At 39.1% G+C, this 19,130-nt stretch overlaps 1 protein-coding gene across 1 annotated transcript in view; it reads right to left on the bottom strand.

The window, feature by feature from the left end:
• The window catches only part of INPP4B (inositol polyphosphate-4-phosphatase type II B), a 211,284-nt gene that overhangs the window by 181,620 nt on the left and 10,534 nt on the right, over window positions 1-19,130 (bottom strand). The gene's annotated exons all lie outside the window — the stretch shown is intronic.

The following is a 19,130-nucleotide window of genomic DNA, read 5'->3' as shown; positions in this document are numbered from 1 at the left end:
AGATGAGGGCACTCAGCAGCTTGTGCAAGGCTTCCCAATGCACGTCAAGGTCAGAGCCCATTTGAACAAGTCCTTCATGTTAGGCATGTAATTGCCTTTTACAACAAAGGAAGGGAAAATAGCATCCTCTATAACAGATTTAGTTACAAAATGAAATTAAAAAACTGTAGTCAGGGTCTGAAATTGCATCTTGAACATTTCCACAATGCCTCATTTAGCTGCGAGATTTTGTTTTCATTATTCCATGGATTGGTGGAGTAATTCTGGATTTAGACCTGTGTATGTTATAAAGCAAACCCTGGGTACAGACTATTTATGAGTCAGCTAAAGGATGTTGATATCACGAAGAAGAGCCAGCATTACAGACAGCCAACAATGGATTTTTTTCATTTCTACTCTTCTAATAATAGTGATATATATTTTTTGTCCCTAAAAGCACAATGACAATATACCTATCATTAAAAAGGATTACTCAAGTTCTCACGTTAGACTAGCACATCCAGAAAAGCAGTAGGAAAATGAATGATCTTATTTTTCATTAGAAAAAGCAGATTTCCTTTCAGTCAGCACCACCTCACCCCTGGTTCTGCATGCGAACAGGTAAGAGATTAATAAAACCAACCTTTTGTCTTCACACACTAAATGTTTCTCAAAAGGTGAATCAGTTATAAGGTCAGAAAAGAAAACCATTATCAACCAAAACAAGACATCTTAACTCACTGGCTGCCTTTGTCAGATGTCAAATAACTTCCCAGAAGGTTTCCTCTACCCTGCAGCTGGGAGAATTGTGACTGCAGCACATAGTCAGCACTGTTTTCTCAGCTTTTCCCCCTCTTCCTCACATGGCAGCAGAAACTGGCATTTTAGCATGGAACGCCTTCTGCTCCCATCATTTCAAGAGGTCAGAACTAATCCATGTTAAAACAGAAAAACATTCGCTACTGCACTTAGAACATGCTAATATGAATTTACAATTTTCAGAATATTAAAAAAAAAAGAGTAAAATGAGGCCTAAATATTTACAGCCACTTTGCTTTACTATTTTGCCACACTTTTAAAAAGTGCTCAACCAGTGGGAATTACATTTTTGTTTGTAGACACATGCAGGTATGTACACAAACTTTTGAGAATGGGGAATGCTTCGCAACATCACAGTCAGTAAGTAGGTCAAAAAACTTTGAAAAGCTATTCCTCCATAAACAGATTATTTTTAATATTTCATTATTTTTCTTTTAAAAAACCACATTTCTCGATGCATGAGTAGATACATATAGATACATAAATCTGTTATAAACATACACTGATATAAATCTCAGAGACAAATGTGATCTCTTTAGAGATCACTTGTTAAAAGAGGAAGAACTCTTTTTTAACAAGCTGCATTCTTTCACATTTTTGAGGGGGCACATGAAGTCCGGTACCTCCAGAGTGCAGCCAGACTGGAATTGCTAGGGAGCTGGAAGCAAAGCTGTACCTTAAGGTCATGCTATTCTACAGCTGCATCTGAGGAACGCTTCTATTTTCCCAAGCTAGCCACCACTAAAATCATTATATTGAGCAGAAGGAGGTCTTGTTGCAGTGAATAAATACAATAATGAATCATGATTTTAAAAAGTTAAGATTTTAGCTAAGGGATAGAAACATCCTCTTTTTCTCTTGATCATTTCAATTAAGACGTTTCAATAGGCAACATCTGAAAAAGCAGAGTACCTTTTTCCCCACGAGTGGGAGGTTTACATTTACAGGTACTGGGTCTTAGAGTAACTGTGTTCAGTAATAACCTGGGGGGGTTTCTTAGAAAAGGAATTGAATTTCCTGCATCTTTTCAGACCTACTAGTGCAAGGACAACACAGCAAACAATGTAACATGAACTGACACGCACCCACCAGCTGAAAGCTTCAAGTTACCAGATCCAAGTATGTAGCTTTAGAGTACAGGTACAGGATGCTGCTAAGACTAAACTCCATCCCCCAGAAGCCTGTGGGCACCAGAAGGAATCACATCCACACTGCAGCTTTTTCAGATAAAAGATACTTTTCTATAGGGTTGGGAAAGTCATTACCGTGTAGGTGTGACAAATAAGCAGGTCCAGTGCTTAGTCAGACTAACAACGACAAGCCTGTCAGTGAACAGGACACACAGTGACTAACATGCCCTGACAGAAAGGGCCCTTCTCCTCATCACAGGCTTGCTGGGAGCCAGAAGGATTCACACAGTAACAGGAATATCATGCATAACTCCTTAAACACCTTCCTAGAATCTATTGCTGACCATGGCACGGATAGCTCACAGTACTGGGCAGCAGAAATGTTGGGTATGTCTCCAGTTAAACAAAAGGTTTTTAACAGGATTAGCAGTAACAGCACTCAACATAACCATCAGTAACAGAAAATTCAAAAACCTCCTCAGAGCATCAGGCAGTACTTGATATGGTGCCTGCAGCAAGTACACAGGGGGAGTAAACCTGGTGAGGAACCTCAAGGCACAGCAGAAGCAAATGCTTCCTAAAGCCTCCTGCCCAATAAGGTTGCTGCACACTCCACAGGAAATTGTGGCTAATTATCATTTGAAAATGAATATTGTGGTCTTGTACAAAATATTCTGAAGATGTGGCACAGAACTTGCTCTGCCCCTTGTAACTGAGCCTGTGCTGGGTTTGAGCTCGTTTGGGGCTTTTTCCAACAGAATAAAAGTAAATACAATCACAGTGAAGATCAGCTGGGACAAGTGAAGATAAAACATTTGCTGTTGCCAAAATTATTGCGTTAGGACTGATTTTACCGCTAAACATGAGCTATTTTCTAACAGCCACTGAGGGAATAGACATTTATTCAAGCTTACTGGAAATTGAAAGACATTTAAAATATGGTCATAAAAGCCTGAAGAAACCTGCAAAGGAGGTGTAAAGTGAGTAATGGAAAATCTATACTGATAAAAGAACACAGTCTTTAGATATGGGAGAGGTAAATTCTGAGGAACTGGTTATCTAATTTTTAGAACATGGCAATCAGTGACTAGTTACTAGCAGAGAAAAACCAGTCTTTGTTTACGGAGGAAAAAAAAAATCCTGTTAAGGACTTTGTACTCTTTCTCAGGTATATGCAAAGGAAACTCAAGCAAACTAGTTTTAGTGTTTCATTAATTAGAAAGGTATTTAGTTCCAGTCAAGCACTAGTAATGAAGAAAACAAAAAAGTGAGGTGTATGTGATGAGTGAAACCAAGCTAACAACTGCTCAAAGCACGCACAGCAAGCAGGGCCAGCAGTTCCACAGCAGTAATAATCAAGGTGCCTGTTCCCTGGAAGTTTGCCAGAGAAGCTAAACTGATCTGACAGTGTCTGAATATTATTCAGACTTAAAACATGTAAAAGATGCTGGGATTCAAACTTGGGTTTAACTCAGAGACTCAATGGCCATCCAAAGGCTATCACAACCAGTGGTCACAACAATGAAATTAAAGGTGAACCGCCCCAAACGACATGTCTGTCTGCAGGGGCAGGACTGGGTCTCCCTGAAGGACCAGAAAGATTTTCCAGCTCAAGGATCCCCTTCCCTTCTGTCTCCATTTCAGACTAAAACTGTCAGTCAGGGAAACTACTCAGTCACATAGTGCCTTCAAATGTTGGTCCTAGATAACTTCTTTCCTAGCATGAACTCAGATGGAAAAGATATTATCTTCAGTTTTTTAACACCAGTGGCTCAAGAGAGAGGCGTTATTCATGCTCATGGTAAGAGACAGAGGCATCCTGAATCCAAAGTCCTTCTCAACATTCTTTCACACACAATCACCACAACCATAATTTATAAACAAACTGGACCAGTCAATTACTTTGTGAGTGGCAAGGAGACAAAGAGGTGGAGTAGTCTGTGTCCTTGGAGGCAATAATTTTAGAAAAGATGACCATTTTGACAGCTCATAGACCACAAAATTTATCAAGTTCTCGGCTGGACATTCCCTGTCTCCCTGCATTTGAAATCACAGTTTTCATGATCACTTTCTATGGACAGGGTAAAATCAGAATTACTTGATATAGGTGACAGAAAAAGAGCTGCAACATATAGTAACTGTAAGCCTTGAAGTTGCACTTCTCTGATTAGCACAAGGACAAAAAGCACATTTTAGATCACTTTCTTACACATCATAAGCCCAGATCAGCATCAAATCAGTGCACAATACCTTGCAGCTTTAATTAGTACTGCATCTAATTTTAGATATTCTGGTAAAGTGTTAAAGTACAAGCTTTTAAATATTGCAATCTCCTAAACCTCTGAAGTAAAGCCAGTAAAACTGACTGCCCAATTTCACTAGTTTAGCTGTTTCAAAAAGAAAAACACCAGAACTCACATCTTCAAGTCCTCAGAGACTAGCAAATACATTCAAAACTCCCATTCTCCTCCTTTGAAAAGGTACAATATTTTTAGTTCACATCATTTTGCATTAAGAACTTCTCTGATCTTTGCAACACGCAGCACATGAATCAGCCTTCAAAAGGAATGCTGCAAAATTAGTCCATCATTTTGTCTTCACAAATTATATTCTTCTCAAGCAAAGAGATATTGCTAATTTCTCATACTGTCTCTTTATTAGGTCATCAAAAATAAATAACACATGATGCTTCCTCATTAAAAGTCTCCAATCTATCCCTGATATCTGCACATTGAAACAAAGCACTAGGTTTTTCTGCCTTGGACTGAGGAAATAAGAGTACAAGGCAGAGTCAGCAAAAAGAATTAATACATGGCAGGAGTTCCAAATATACAGATATTTATAGGTAAAAATTTCAAAAATCTGTATTTAAATATATATTTAAGTTTTACCTTGAAAATCATTAACAGCTGATCAGCAGGGAAGAAAACTCTTGGCTGATGTACTTTCAGGGACTGCATTCCAAAGAAGGTTTCAGAGATCTGCAAAGGCAACCCTAACATAAAGGGGGGAAACAGTAGAAAAATTGATCTTACAAGATAATCTTCTCTTTAGGTTAGGGTTTTTCTTTTCTCCTCACCGAAGAAAGACAGGCAAGACCTATACACCAAGTGTCACTGAGTACTAGGCTATCTACAGAATATACCTATTGGCATTACAAAGTTATTCATGTCCTTCTACATAAAGATGCTTATCAGCTGGCTGAACACAGTCAAGCTAACTGACTGTACCTAAGGAAAAATTCAGTTTCTTTCTGCTGCTCAGTCTCCTCACTTTGTCTCCTGGCTCTCTTATTTTCTTCCAGCAAGGTCAAAGCTAGGGCTGATCAAATGATGTTTGTAGCTTTCACTGATACTTTGGTAGGCTGAAAGTACCAGATTAGTACCAGTAACAGATTATCACCCTTAACTACTTCGAATGTTTTTCCTACAACCTATCAGCCATTGCACCTTTCAAAAACAATTAGAATCAAAAAATTACAGGCCTGCAATATTCAACAAGTTAATAAGTCATGTCATTTCCTAGGACACCCTTTACTGAGCATTGAAAACAATCTTGATTTGTTTGTATAGAAGAAAGGCAACAGAAACATTAAGTAGTTATCCATTTTCACAATAGTACCAGTGTTATTTCAGTTTTATTTTATGCTGAATCACACACACCATTTTGTAATAACTTTATCCTCTGTCAGTTTTCAGTTCAGTCACCCTTACCTCACCATGCCCTGAAAAAGACCACAGGAGCTGCAGCTGACATGACCAGAGTTCTTCCAAGGGATGCATGACATAAAAATGGCATTATTGAGCGCCCCATAAACTAACCAACACCCTCATCCACTATCACTGCTATTTGCAAGTCCCTTTTTAAAGTCTTAACCCAAACACGACCTTAAAAGCAAAGTATCTCCTGAGAATAAAGGCACTTAGAGGTGAGATACTCTATTTAGAGACAGATAATGAAAAATTAAATGCTGGCTTGCCTTGAAGGTGTTCCCTTCAGCTGAACAAAATAGCAACCAAGCAGAACAGTTCTGTCTTCCCTTCAGCTGACAGATTTCCCAGTCAAGAAAATTCCTAAATGATTCATGTAGTTTCCCAGTATTCATTCCCAGATCACATTCAGACATGATCTTCCTGGGGAAAGGGGAGGGGGGGGAAATCTTGCCTTTTGTTTCCTCTAAACGGAATAATACTAATAAGCACTTAGAGCACTTTCATTCCAGGAATGAAAATGCATGAATCGGTAAGCTGTCCTTTCAAACCAAACAAGACAAAAATCCCAAGTAAATGAGTGGCACAGCTCGATTCACACGGAGCTCCTACACACAAGTCAGCAGTAAAACCAGACTAGGGAGGCAGCTTGGTGGGAACACCGATCCCTTAAAGAAAGGAATGAAGGTAGGACACAGCAACCACTTCCGAAACATATCGCACTTTATTTCCCCATTCTACAAGACACAGTATCTGAGTGTAATAACTGGAACTTTTGCCTCTAGAAGATTTATTTCCTCTCTCCTCCAATATCTTTAAACATGCAAAAGCTAGAAGCAAACTTCAAACACAAAATTGCTGTAGCATCAGTTTCAGTGGTCACTTCTACTATAACAGACAAATTACTGTAGTAAGACTACAGCTTTTACTCTCTGAGATACAGGATTTTATCTTAAGTTTGCAGTCCCCAACACCTTTGAATTTCTCAGCCATTTTGGTTTGCATCCTAGAATGAAAATATATCATCAGTCCTAACACACACACATATATATACACCACATTGCTGAGAAAACACAGTTTCTCTCTACTTCCCCCTTTTCCTAAACTTGTATCTGAGAAATAACCAAACTATACATATTGAAAAATTTTAACAGTGTATTTGAGAGATTTGGGGTTCATTTCTCAAACAAATAAATCTAGGAAACGGTGACTTGGTACTTTCAATCTAAGAAAGAACGATAAAGCATTTTGCCTGTGTCTCAATAATAATGATTCAATTCTATGTGCAACAGAAGTCTCAGTTACAAAGAAATTATTATTTCATCTGGGGAAGGGAATAGATGCAAAATAGATACAGGAAAAATAGCAACAAAGCTCATTAATCATGAAGACTACTAAGAATGTTTCTGCTTTATGCGGCAGCAATTACAGGTCATTCATTGACCATTTGCTTTAAATTGAACAACAGATCCTCAATTAGAAGATAAGAAGAGAATTTATGTATTTTAAAGGATAAATGAGATGTACTAATCACAGTAACAAACTTCACCATCTTTTTACTCCAAGTTACTGCTATGTCTCTAAATTCATCCGAAGTTAAAAACACTTTAGAAGAAACTAAGAGGTGATACTTTTGAACCACAACTTGAACCTCCAGTCAAAGGATGATTCAGAAGATGATCAGACTCTCCCCAAATACCTGTTTCAATTCAGACTAGGACAGCTCGAATTGCACATGTGCACACACTGTAGCTCTCCTCCGTGGCTCATTCCAGAGTGACCCGTGTGTCTGCTGGTTGTGTGGCTGCAGAACTTGGTGCTAACACAGCCTGTAAGCAACGGAGACACCATCTGCTGGGAGTCAGAACCCACTAACACCTTTCCATGCAGACAGGCGTCTTGGGAAGTGTAACACTTCACTCAGTAAACCTAAATTTCCTGTCCATGTTTATCCAGTACTACACTACCTATTTTTACTAATATGCAGCTTTTCACTGTATAGAAACAGTGATGTAGTACAAATAATCCTGAAAAATAGGACATATCTTATTAAGTTATTAATTAGGCAATAGAGCCAAATACTTAGCTGGATTTCTGCATACAGTTATCTACTCTGTATTGCACCCTGTCCTCTTCAATTAAAAGGGTCACGGGCAAATGTTTTTATAAATATTTTATTCTAAGCCTGAGTAGCCTAAGAAGTTAAGACTGATAAATAGCCCAGCTACATAAAACCTGCTAAAAGTACATGTTTTGCAGATTAAACTGCCAGGCAAAGAAAAACAGTGCACAACAACAACTTAAATATAAGGCTATCACAGTTATTTACTATAAACAAAATCCAAGAGTTGGTTTCATAAGATATTCATTCTCCTCAGGTACAGCCTTATTTGGGTAAAAAGGCCATGACTGCAGCGGTAGGATGCAATTATACAGGTATGTCTGTATAATGCGGTATGATGCAAAACAGGTATGTCTGAATTAAATGAATGGCTTTGTATAAAACGTGAAACATAACTGATTTTTACTAGAGGCTGTCCAGGACTGAATGTTTCTGTGATGCCAACTGAAGGTGCACAGTAGTAGTGCAAGCCAAATCCCCTGACAGAGAGGAGCTCGCCTCAGGATGCGAATGGTTGGCAACCACCTCTTTTTCATGCGTAGTGAAATTGTATCTGATTGCCTAGCCCAGAATAGCTGTTCAACATTAGCTGAGGGATTATCACCTACATTCCAATCAGACCTACATGCTTTGAAGGATGCTCAGCTTCTAAAAGACCCTCTGGGCAAGAATTAACAGGGAAGCTAGCCTGAAGCAGAGAATCAGAGCTTAGAAGGGGACCAACAAACCCAATGCACCAAAAGATCTGACTCTGAGAAGGCTAAAAAGAAGAATACCTCTCAAAACTTCAGCCTGCAAAGCTCTGCAGCGGTGGTTACAAACAGGCTGTTCCTTGGTCATACTTGTGCTCTTTGTGCTTTCCTCCTTGCTTTCTTTCCTGCCATCCCAGCACGGGCTTAAAGCAGAGCACCCAGAGTCTGGCCAGAGCTTGGAGCAAGCTTCTCTCACCAGCCTGGGCATCACTGTGTCTCTGATGCGTTTGCAGCAGGCAAAAACGGAGCAGTAAGATCTCACAGCCCATGCAGAGGTGCTTCACACAGTAAATACAGCCAGAGGAGCATGCCCTCCCAGTAAAAATAGTGGCTGGACTAAATCCCACCCCAGTCAGCACTAGAAAATTATCAATGTCACTAATGACATAGAGCCAGATACTGAAGAAGAACATACCCCATACAGACAGAATGACTACATGAAGTACAATAAATTCAGCACAAAAATAAATTTGACTAATACCATAATTCCATCACAATGCCATTGCACTGCTGCAGACATGCAGTTATTTTGATCTTAACTACATTTGCATACATTAAAAGATGTGAATCTCTTAAGATCTGAATCTTTCAGAATGAATGCTTTCTTTCGTGTTGAATAATCAGGAATATTACCTAACTTATGAGATGAAAGTGTCTCTCAAGAAAGCATTTTCTAAAGAAATGCAGCTCCGGGACATACTTCTCAGAGTTAACTTTAAGACTTTGTGCAAAGAGCCACTAGAGAGGCAATTGAAATAGGACACCACAAAAAAAAGCAAAGTTGGAGGACAGACTTTTTTCCCCTCCTGTTCTTGAATTTTCAGATGTTAGCCCAAACAATTTTATTCATCTTACTTCAAGGCAGAAAAGCAATTTGTGCAGGAGTTTATACAAACAAGTTGAGAAAACTTATATTCTCCTGGTAAGTAGCTTCTGCATTCTTATGAGAACATCTTTAAATTTTCAGACTGCAAGCACACACATGTGCCCACAAACAGTATTTTATAAAAGCATTCCACTCATTTTATCCACTGCAGGCTGTTGTGGCTACCCACCCCCTCCTCAATTCACCATGGCATATTAGCACCTTGTAAGGGTGACAAAACACCTTCATGAATTATTCAAAAACTGATTTCTTGATTGCCTTAAGGCAGTTGGGCAATTAGGAATATGTCAGTTGGAAGATACAACCAGAGAAACTTGGCTTTGTGCTATTTCTTAAACTTACCTGTCTCCTTCCTTTCCCAGCACTTATAAGGCAGTATTTTAAATAAACTGTTAAAATGAAATTTTCAAATAAATAAATAAATCAAAGGAAGACTGACATTTTGCTTGAAATGCCGCTATGTTGGCACTTTCTTTGATCATTCACAGTAAATATGGACAAAGTTTTAACTTCTGCCCAACATTTATCTTTTGTTTTAAAAACATTTTCCCCATCTCCCAGCAGTAACACAGACACACACAACTTCTTTGTTTAGCTGCTTTTTGTTCATTTTCTTCCTCAAATCCAGCTTTACTATATTAGTCTATGGAGGTATCATCTGATTTCTCTTTCCCTACCAAAATAAGAAGATTCAACCTTTATTTCTAGAAAAGGAGTCCAACATTCATTTAAGAGCCACTATGTATGGAGATGCATAGGCAACTCCCTTGCCATTAGCACAAGCGTCAAGACCAGTCACGTCAGATTCTTTCTGCATGTGGATGGAAGAGGTGTGAAGTCTAAAAGGGTAGCAGGTGAAGCAGGGGAATTGTCATCTTGTTTTTATGCGCTGCTGCTTTTGAAGTGTGTGGGAATGAAAGACTGTTCCTATGATTACCTTTCAAGCACAAAAAAATTACCAAGGGTCAAAACCAGTCAGCTACAGCAGTGTCAGTTTTAAAGACATGAAGTCCTTTAAATTTCACATTCACTACTTTCTCTTGACGTGGAAATGAAAGGTCTAGGGCAGCTTTTTGTGTGTGTGATGCCCTAAACCTAACATTTCAACTTAATTGGATATAATTCTCAGAAGAAACTGTTAACAGAAAGTTACTCCTTGTAAAGCCTGAACTATCTCAGCAAAGAAAGAGACAAATTGACTCCAAGCAAATTGAACCCAGAAATCACATCCTGGGGACAGGATTAGTCCAACCACACTAAAAAACAGAAAGAGCCCTCTGAGTTATAAGACCTATGACAACATGCAACATCAAAATCTAATACTTTCCACAAATCTAATACTTTCAAAGTAAATGTCTTAATGTCCAAATTAACCACATTATTGTACTAACACTGACCTTTAATCTTACATGTATATTCTCTTTTTTTCCATTACTGGAAGTGATAAAGGAAGCCAAGGTTTGGGGTTGTTTTCATTCCTTAGTTCATCCCCTGCAGGAAATGTTTTCCAGTTCTCATAATCCTTCCCTGAACCCATCTCTCAGGAAAACACATAAGACCAAACCCACATAAATCCTCAAGATATACAAGTCTGAGTTGAAACTACATTACTCAAAACCAGTCTCACCTGGTTTTGGTCCCATGATTTATTTTCAAATTTCAAAAACTGTCATGCATTTAAACCACACCATCATAGCCCAACCTACCTTTATCAGCAGCACTTGTTTTCCAATGGATATTCACAAAGACGGTTTCTCTTGTGATGTGCCCAGTAATTTTGATCTTTACTCCATTACAATTACCTATTTCCAGATGCAGCACTGCAGAACTCCACCACTGCCCCAGCAGACTTGGCACCTTTTATTGAACCGACATCAGTCCAAGCGGTTTCTGCTTCACCAGCATTTCCTCTAAGTCCTTACAGCAACACTCTAATAACATTATAACATCATGCACTATAATGCCACTCAATAATGTCTATTTCTGGTTTTCCATGGTATACTTCAATATTCATGTTCTGCTATGCTATTACCTTACGGCCTCAATATTCAGTCTAACATTTTGCAATTCAAATTATTCCTTTTTACACCCCAAGCTCTTGGTATTTGCACAAAACTGTTCCAGCTTTCCTTGCACTTCAGCTAATACACAGTCTTAACTGCACTGAAAGCTGGTATACTCATAACTGGTAGTTACATACCTGACTACTATTCTCAGAAATATTTACTGTTTATGTAACTTAACTTCTATTCTAATAACTGTCTGTTGCTCTGTACAGTTACATCACTTTATCTGCTACGGTATCCTTGGGTTTCGATCTCTTTTCATGCACGCTTTAAAGAAAAAAAAATAGGCACTATGCAAATCTATCACATGCCTCAATTTCAAGTTCTTCTTCAGAAACAGCATGAATTCTCAATGCCGGCAAGCCATTTCTCTGGAGAATGCAGTTTGATCTCATCTTTTCAAAGACTCATCTTCCACTAAACCCATTTTAAATGGTCAAAATTTTGAAATCCTCTCTGTAGGCAAAGGTCTCAAGTGACACATCTCTGTTACCCCGTTACATCTTTGTTCTGAGGCCTGGGAGAGCTGTACTCAATGCCAAGTGAGCCTGCACGTGCTCCGTGCAGCTTTTCCAACCCCACTGCACTCTTCCAAAGGAAACCTTCAACATCTCTGCTGTCTGCAGAGGCACAAACATCTTACCTTCCACTAGCCAGGTTCCTCTTACCTGCATTTTTGTTGCGCACCCCAGGATTATCGAACAGATGGGTTATACTGATTTACCAGCGGAGTTACCACTTTGTCCAGTTCAGCTGCAGACTCCGAGTTTTGCATATGCCTACCTCTACATTTACACACCTTTATCTACATACACACCCCCATGCCAAAGTCTCATGTGGCCTCAAGCCTGCAAGCTTCTGGTCTCTCCATGACAAAGCAATAAAACAAACAGAAGTGGCTGGCAGTCTTGGAAAAGAGGTTCATTGCCGCTTAACATTTCTTTCACCTTCCCCCGCTCCCAAAGTAAAATGGGGTATGACTGTCACCAGCATGGGTTACATGAAGCTTCTGGTGACTCATTTTCTAACCATGAGTAACAGGGGTGGGGAATCTCACAGGAAAACACAGGACTGATTTCTGAAGAGTCTCTCTTTTTAAAAGTTAGCAGTCACACTCCTCTAGATACCAAAATTCAAGTGTCCAACTAGAAATTTAAGGCAGTAAACATTCAAAGCCACAGAATAGGATGAGACACTTGTTCTCACAGCAAAGCAATGAAGTCTCAGCTGACAAAACTTAAGGGTACTACCACAGTAAGAAAGCTCTGAATCTCAAATGGTGGCTTGTCACTTTTTTTAAGCAACAATAAAGAAAATAATGACAAACCATGAAAGCAGTAGCTACAAATCAGTATTTCCATCCTCTTCAATTGTAAAATGAAGTCAGAAGTAATTTAGAATAAGAAACAATAAGTAGCACTATCTCTCTCACTAGGAGATACTGACAGAGAAACAAGCTCTGCTTTCTGAAAGAGAATGTGAAATATTTAAAAAAACACATGCAGAATACAAGCAGCAAAGACAAAGTTTCAGTTTCTCATGTCACAGAACAGAAAAGTTTGATATAGCAAATCTCTTCTGGATCCTTAAGAAAGGTTTCTGAATAGCTCAGGTAATACTGAAATTCCTTTGCGATTAAACTATTTACAACAGGCTGGACTTAGAGTTCAGGAAGTTATGATGGAACACTAATTCTATTTGGCATAAGTGTGAAATTATGTCTTTCCTTCTATAAGGACAACAAATCTTTTTAGTACATATTTTCTAAAGATATTTAGTCTTCGTGTTTTCACTGTTAAGCACTAATGCTATTCACACATACTTAAGTAACTGCAAATATTTTGACTCATTTTACATGCTCTCTCAATCTTCCTAACACAGCTTGCAATAACATTGTGTGACTCCTCAAAAAACGCAGCGTCTTTCTCTTTTCCATTGAGCACCTTATCCTATTCATTACGGAAAAGAGATGGAGCAGGAGCTGGTATACTTCGCTTCTTTCTGCTAATACATCCTGCTCAAAAATGGGGGGAGGGCAAGCAAAGTAGCAGTTGCATACAACCATAAAGTTTCTTTTATCAGCACTAGACTTTTTCTACAGAGAAGATGCAAACAGGAACGCTATCAAAACACTACGTGAATTCAAAACCAAATGTATTTTTGTGCAGAATTCAAAGTCTATGGACACAATTACTTTAGCAGACAATTACTTTACACCAGACAAAGCTTCATATTTTCACCAGAAAGCTTAATATACACAGATACCTCTCTTAAAAAGCTTTAAACTGAGCTACTGCAAATACTGAACGTGTTCTCTCAGTTCAGACCCAATCACAGAAGCTTAAGACCCTAACCCCAAAGTTACAAGTGTATCTTTTGAAGTACTAAAAGTGCCAATGTTGATTATCCATCTATACCATAGCATCTAAGAGCCATCCGTTGATTCACAGAACACAACTTCACTAATTTTACAGCAGAGAACCAAAAAGGCCAGACATGCTCATACTTGAAATGCAGCCATCCCCATTTCTCTCATGAGCAGTACAGAAATGCACTAAGCGCTACAAACACAGGAGGGAACACAGCTTCTGCCACATCTCCTAAAGGTGCACAGCACTTCTTCTGGCAAGGCATTCAGCAGCCATCGAGTGAGTCTATCAAGGCAGTCTGGCCCCCTCGCAAGCACTAGCCCAACCCTATTTCTTGTCTACTCGACCTCCCTTTTGTGGCAGCTCATTGTTAACGAGTGTCCTTTTTCGGACTCGTGCTGCCCAGAAAAAGGTACCCCCTCTTTGTCCATAGAGTCCGTAACTCTTTGTTTCTATTGTCTCATATTGTCCTAATCCAAATTGTCCAAATTATTATTACTCTAATTGTATTACTATTTTTATAAACATTTTACTACTATTAAACATTTAAAAATTTAAAAACAAGTGATTGGCGTTTTTCACAGCCAATAATTACTTCTAAAGGAAAAAAACAATTACAACCCAACTACCTTACCTGAGCTCAGGCTATCAGGTCATTGTCTTCAAAAAACTCATGCTCACTGCTTCTGATTTTTTCCCCTCTTGCCTGGAATTTTCAATTTTCTACACATTTTACTCTCTCCCTCTCCAACAGATAGCACTGAATTCAGCAGTAACAGTCGATAACCGCCGTACTTCTGGTTGCCACTCCTCCTTCCTTGGGGAAGGCACCACCCCCATGGCAAGAGGACAAAGAAAACGACGCGCTAACTCTCGACACCTGCTGTTCAGCACCAAGCAGAGCACCTGGCTGGGACCGGCAACAGCCACAATATCGTTCGTTTCTGCTGCCCAGCACTAGCACCACAACAACCCGGTCAGGGAGAGCAACTTGAGCAACACACAGCAACGCTCATCATCTGCCTACCACTCCTGCTCTCCATCCCGCTGCACAAAGCCAGGGCACAGGGGTCTCGGGATGCTCAGTAATATAGCTTGTATTTAATGTCGGTGTGGTCCTTGTAAAGACAGATGAATCACAATCCCTGAAGGTCGTGGTTTTCCATACTTGAAAGACTGCTCCTGACGGGATTAGTTCTTGCAATAGCATAGCTGATCACCGTCATTAAACAAATACAGAACTCATAATCAAGTAGATGAATGCATGCAAATAAACAATTTCCTACAATCTGAAGGGACTCGGTGCTACGTCTAGAGAGTGGCAGAGTCTTCTTTCTTAACCTAATATTTAAGCAAAGCATTCAAAACCAAATTTCTCCAGCCTCCTGGAGTACTGATTATCTAAGTCCAGCTGCTTCAGTATCTGTGTTGATTTTTTCTCCAGCCATGTATACTTTATGGGAACACCTAATCTGCCCCACTGAGTATAACTACAGACTAGACACAGCTTACTATAGACTGGTGTCATCTTGTTGGCAAAACAACAAATCATTCCTCAGAGAGCTTTTTACAAGGAGGCTCTGTATTCCTAAAATAAATAAATAAAATAAAACAGGCCTGGAAATCACAGGTAGATGGATGTTAGTGCTGGGATCCTGCAAACGCTTTTCTTTTCAATAACTGCTCACTCCATCAAACACTGCACAGTTTCACCTTTGCTTCTCTTACACTCTAATTCTCTGCCACAAACATTCCGGTTAACCAGGAAAGGAAAGGAAACACCCAAATCCTATCTGAGTCTTCGCGTTGAATCAGCCAATGCATGCTGTATGTGCAGAGTAAACATTTCAGACATCTCAGGGCAATGATTTACTTAATGAATTGTGAAACAGGGAGCTCTCCTTACTCACAAGATTCTCATCTCAAAGGGACAAAACTATGGCCCTGCATGTTGAGCCTTGGAAGACTCAGACTCTTGGACACAGATCATAGGCCTGACAGCTTGCTCATTTTCCTGAGGAGCTGTGTGGTGGTTTTAAACTTGCAAAGACATTATTGTGTCTGAATACCCATGCCTCCCAGAAGGAAAGCAGTTCTCCATTCCCAGGATGAAAATGGCACTCTAATTGGTATGTTCTCTCCCTTTGATGAGGAAAGCCATTTCTGTACAGGTTGTCCTGACTGGAATGATATGAAGAATGGAGCAGATAACTAACACTTCTGTGGTAAACAGACAGCCAGCACCAGCAATTCATTTTTCTGCTCCTTACACTCCACTGCTCCTACCAACAAAAATCAAGCTGAACTGAATGGATGAAGGAGCAGAAAGCAACAACTGATCAACTTCATGAAATTTCCTTCAGAAAAAAAAAAACCTCATATCAATGTACTATTGATAGAGGACACAAAAAAACCAATGTGCGGAATCAGCCAAATTTAATTTTAAAATATCATCCTGAAGAAAAAGTGGATGTTTAATTCTGAGAGCATTTTCTAGTTGAATTAGCATTCTGAATAGAGTATTAATGTTGAGATGAGTGACAATTTCACATACATTTGGAAAAGATATTTAAAACAACAATGGTGAGTTAAGTATTTTGTCCGCTGCTGGAGCAAAATCTGAGGAGTGTATTGGGTAGTGTATTATTTATTCTCAGAAGTAAGGAGATCAAAAACACACAGCACAAGCAGCCCAAGGGTTTTCTGGGAGCTCACCACTGTGCCATGATAGAAAAGGCTCCTCGCATGGCAGGCATCACCCGAGATGATTTTAGAAAATGCTTTTGTTCATTTGTTTTGCTTTCATTCATAAGTCTTCAGGTTAAGTGAAAGGCTGAGTACAGACTCAAGCATTACTTAAATATATGTCAAAATTTTGAAATGCCACCATACCAAAATACTTCCATCAAATCCCTCATCCATAGGAAAGGAAATAGAAGGAGGCCTAGCTTGAGGTGAAATTTCACAGTTATTAAATGCATACAGCTCCCACTGACAGCTGCATTCTCTGCCATTTTATTACATTTCCATGGATGCTGAGAAAACAATATATTTGTCTTTAAATTTGCAATTTGCAAATTGTGATTTGCATTTTAAACTAAAGGAAGAAAGCAAAATAAAAGTGATTCATGAAATACAACAGTAAGCTCTGACCCCTAGATCATTGGCTAGAAATGTGTTAGACTGAAAAATTACAGACACATGGAAAGGAGAGACTGGATTTATTTAATTTTTTTTTTACTATTACTTGCACAAGATTTTTTATAGCCGTGCAACTAATTTGTAGGCTACCTAAAATAAATTGCATAGAACTTGTTAACACAAAAGCCTCAAAAACTGAGGAAGAAATCCATGTAGACAGCAAAATGAACCAAGGGACTGTCACTTCACCACCAGTGGCAACCCTTCTAATCCTTATAAAATATTCTCATCCTAATCCCTCACACCCACCTCCCACTTCAATTACACCTCGCTGTCATTACAGGAACTACCTAGTTTTCTTCTCACAAAACTAATTTCCACCATTTCAAACATCAGCATTCTCTAGCAAAACCGCTCTGTTCCCAAATCTTTCCCAGTTTCTCAGCATCTTAGAATGCTTGAGGCAGACATTCCCTAAAATGCTCTTAAACAGTTTAATCTATCCCACTATTAAAAAACAAACAAACTCAAAGAAACCCAAACACTAACAATCTTACTTCAGCCAGAAATGTCTTATTTTTAGTTGTAAAGAAAGTAATTAAACCTCCTGCACTCAGTATGAAGAATAACACTGCATTTTAGATTCAGGCAGAAAACTACCGCTGCAAGAATGAAGAGGAAGAAATATTTCAGTATGTGGCAATACACAGTCCTAACCAGATCATTAAGTAATTCTTAATAATAGGGTAGTACAACTAAGCTGAAGAAAGGCAAACTGGGCTGGTGAGGAGTTACCAGCACACAAAAGTGCCTCTGCACACGCACAGGGGAACCAGAAGAAATCTTGCCAAAAATTTTTAAAGGAAGAACTCAAATTCAAACCATAACTCAAACAAGACTCGTAATAAAATCAGCAATATGGTCTGGTTTTAGTAATAACGCAGATTTAGGACTTCTCAGCATTAACCTTAGCTGAGGTTAATTTCTCGATCTGATCTGAACCTCCTGTTCCAGCGAAGTCCCCAGCTCCGAGCAGCGAGCTGCCCTGCGAGTGAAACTCAGAGCACACACCCAAGGAGGCAGCTCTTCCACTGCATCCCGCTCCAATGAACGAAAAACAGAGCTGCAAACACCAAGCTCCAGCCCAGAGCAGCACACAAGTGAGACCTGCGCCAATGCAGGGCTTAACACAGCGCTGACACTGATGACAGCTTTCAAGCTCTGTTTTTCCAGATTAAGGTAATTTCAAGAACTACAAATATGAATGCTAATCTAAATTCCTTCCAACTCGGTGTTTATTTAGTTCCAATGTAATCTAACTTCTGGTAGTTACATACATAGGAAGATTTCATGCCTTATCCTTTAAGCAGAGTGATTAAGAAGCACCAAAATTCGAAAGAAATGATGAGAGATATCTTATCTATTTCATCTGCAAAAATGACTGTAAGCTATTTCTTATGACATCAAATTAAATATTAATATTCCTTAATGTTACTCTTAATATTAAGAATCCTTGAGTGTTAAATATTAAATCCACAACTAAAAGTAAGGTTGGAAAATTACTTGCAAAAACTGTTAGAGAATTATGCCCTGCAATGTATGAATTTGAAGTTAAATTCAGTTTCTATTACCAGGAATCACTGTCCCACTGAGCTAGAAGGGATACACATACTCTAACTCAAAAATATTTCCATCTTTGACATTTCCAAACCGCTGTCAGAGAGGCACATGGTAGCTCAGCTGGACACAACAGGAAAAGTTTTCATTCTTTATAAACACAGCAGCAGAAACTTCTACGTGAGTCTTTATTTCTGCCTTCTGGTTTCCATCTTTTCCCCCTTGCTGCCCTTTTGGCACAATTTTATACATGTCCATTTATACAAAAACACTCAGTTCTAGGCTTTCCCCCCACAACTTCAGCGATGTGAGTAATGCACATACATGGGCCAGTAAGAATGGCAGTAATTTATGAATTACTATTATATAATTTACAAATTATTATTATTAATACCATACCGTTGCAATCCAGCTCACTGTGACCCCAAGCCCAGCCCAGCCGGGGGAACGTGGTAAAAGTGGAGGGACAGGAAGGATGGAGTTACCCAAAGAATAAAGAACTTCAATAGAAAAATAGAAAACATAGAAATGCAGCCTGG

The sequence above is a fragment of the Melozone crissalis genome, unplaced genomic scaffold (genome assembly GCF_028551555.1).
Source record: "Melozone crissalis strain CALT ecotype California unplaced genomic scaffold, PUWL_Pcris_2 ptg000039l_1, whole genome shotgun sequence".
NCBI lineage: Eukaryota > Metazoa > Chordata > Aves > Passeriformes > Passerellidae > Melozone > Melozone crissalis.
This window is presented reverse-complemented; position numbering and strand designations above follow the sequence as displayed.